The following is a 2,667-nucleotide window of genomic DNA, read 5'->3' as shown; positions in this document are numbered from 1 at the left end:
TAAGCCTAGACTAAGGCCAAACATACTTCAAATCAATATTATCATATACACCATAAGGTATGGATGTTCAATAATATCAAGAGACATGCTGTCATAATCCAACACTTTCCCGAAATAAGGTCTAAGGCAGGAATTATAGAAATTTAGCATGCTCGACACCCGAACCCCTCCATACTCAAGCAAATCAATAAACAAATGCCTAAACATGCTCAATCTCACGAGAGAAAGCCATAGTCTACCTGAAAGCCGACCACGCGTGCTCCAACTCACGGTACCGGATCTTTTCCCCTCCGAACGGTCTCCAAATGCTTCCCCACTAACAAAAGGTTAATCACCTCGTCATTACGAATATGTTGACACTAAAATTATATTTTTTGGGGACGGACCCAAAATCGGGTCTAAAATGGGATTGTGGGGCCCACAATTGGAATCTCGAAAACGAATCTGTGAACACGTCCCAAATACCTTACTAAACTAATACCCCAAAATTTAGCACAAACAGATGCTTAAAACACCGCACATCAGCCACAACAATTAAAATGGGCAGCCCCTTGATCACCAATTTCTGGAAAAAGGAGACTCTTTCAACCCAAACAGATTATACCACGACGATCCTTGCGAAAAACTCTACAAGTTAGCCTCAAGAATGACTCAAAACGGACCTAAGATGATCAAGATCTCACATTTCAAAATTCAACAACAATTCAATCCGGAAATCACCCTAGCAGTGGCTAAAATCGATTCCTTACCACAAACGAAGCCTCCCCCCGCGTTTCTGAGATCACCGCTAGATTCCCCTCGAAATTCTCTTGAAGTTAGCCTTTTGAAGCACCTAATTTGGACTCAAAATGAAGGAGAAATCTTATGTTGAAGTTGAGGGAAAAAAATCGACGAACATCGTCCTAAATTCTGGAAATTTCCAGATTTCCACTCCGCTGCCACGTGGCGTCGCGTGGCTCTGCCACGTCACCGCCTCGTTAAAATTCTACAACCCTTCAAACTTAAATTTCGATGTTTTGGACTCGTTTAGAGTCGGAAAAATACAAACCTTATATGGAATCTGATTGGAAACGATATTTCGGACTCAACGGTGAAGGCGGAATTTCCATTTGGAGATCGCTTCGATGAAAAGTGGGTCCCACACCCAGTATTTTTTTGAGCCAGATTCCACAACTGCCATCTAAAGCCTCGGGAAGTGAACAAAGGGTCGTTCTAGACCAAAATCGATCTTCCGAAGCTAACCTAGCTGTCAGAATTTTCATCTGAGCACGTCTTCCAAGAAGGTTGACCAAAGTCAACTTTTCAAGTTATAAAATCTCCAAAACAGGGAAACGGGTCTAAAACCCAAATGAACGACCAGACGACCGAACAGTCAGTGCCAGCAAGTCATAAATGACTTGGGATCGCTACAAGAACGCTCTAAACGATGGAATGAATTCTTTAATTTAAAAATGACCTGGAGGGTCATTACAACATGCATAACCTTTCAAAATTCATAGTTCATGTGTTTTCATAGGTTCATAGTTGAAAGTCATGAATCATGCATGGATTCATATAATTTCAACTAATTGTCATGTAATTACATCGAATCATGCAATAGAAAGTTGAAACAACAATTGAATCATAATTGGATGAAACCCATGGAGAAATTAAGAAGAACCCTAATTTAATCATTTAAAATTGAATTGAGGAATTGAAAATCTTGGGGACCACATGGAGGAATGGACTACATGGGTGAATACCCACATACCTTACTACTCAAAATCCAAGATGAATGGTGAATTGAAGACCTTGGAGTGCACTAGCTTCTTCTTCTTCCTTAGCTTGAAATGAGATTTGGGAGAATGAATTTGGTTGGGTTTTTGAAAAATAGGACAAAGAACTTGAAGTGGGTAGATTTATGTAACATCCCACCTTAGAAAGAGTAGAAAGAACTAATTTGGAAAGAGCCAAATCTGAAAATTTTCAAGTTATGCTTAACTTGTGAGTTTTGGATCAACTTCAAACGATCATAACTTTCGGTACACAATGAGTTAGGTGGCACATAAGATATCAAATGAAAGGTCTTCGAATCCTCTTTCCAATGCCATTGAGTTTGTTAAATTTGGAGCTCATATAAGGGAGATATACCCATTTGAAGTTAGTCTGTCCAGTAAAGGAAAGTTACCCGAATTTGTGAGGGGTATTTTGGTCTTTTTCTTACCCAATCAGAGTAAAATGATTTTTAGTAATATTTTGGGGACAAATATGATTTGGGTCAATTTTACAATCCTAATTTACACTTAGGGTTTTATAAAAGAGTTCAAGAAGAGAAAAGACGAAAAAAGAGGGAAGGTTTAAGGCGATCATCGAGATTTCTTACAGATAAAGGGTTGTTTCACCAGGGGTTTAATCCCTAAGATGTACGTGAGTTCTCATAGTGTTGGGTTCATTCACCCATATGCCAATCATTTGATCTACTGTATTTTCATTCTCAAAGGTGAAGGATTTGAGTTCTTGATGAGTTTTCTTGAAGTTTCATTTGTTAATCTTGATTGTTGAGGTTTTGATGAGTTCTTGAGATGAATGTTAGTAATTTGAGGGTTGTTTTGTGTAGACATTTGTGTACTTATGATGAGTATTCGAATCTAAGTTAGTTGGGAAGAAACCATTTGATTCTAGGCGAAT

At 38.6% G+C, this 2,667-nt stretch overlaps 1 long non-coding RNA gene across 1 annotated transcript in view; it reads right to left on the bottom strand.

Moving 5' to 3' along the window:
• The window catches only part of LOC125842412 (uncharacterized), a 2,067-nt gene extending 1,202 nt beyond the window's left edge, over positions 1-865 (bottom strand). The window contains exons 1-2 of the long non-coding RNA XR_007443911.1: positions 750-865; positions 240-316 (exon numbers count right to left, since the gene is read on the bottom strand). This is a non-coding gene — a long non-coding RNA (uncharacterized LOC125842412). The remainder of the gene's footprint in view (positions 1-239; positions 317-749) is intronic.
• Positions 866-2,667: the final 1,802 nt, after the last annotated feature.

The sequence above is a fragment of the Solanum stenotomum genome, chromosome 10 (genome assembly GCF_019186545.1).
Source record: "Solanum stenotomum isolate F172 chromosome 10, ASM1918654v1, whole genome shotgun sequence".
Classification (NCBI taxonomy): domain Eukaryota; kingdom Viridiplantae; phylum Streptophyta; class Magnoliopsida; order Solanales; family Solanaceae; genus Solanum; species Solanum stenotomum.
This window is presented reverse-complemented; position numbering and strand designations above follow the sequence as displayed.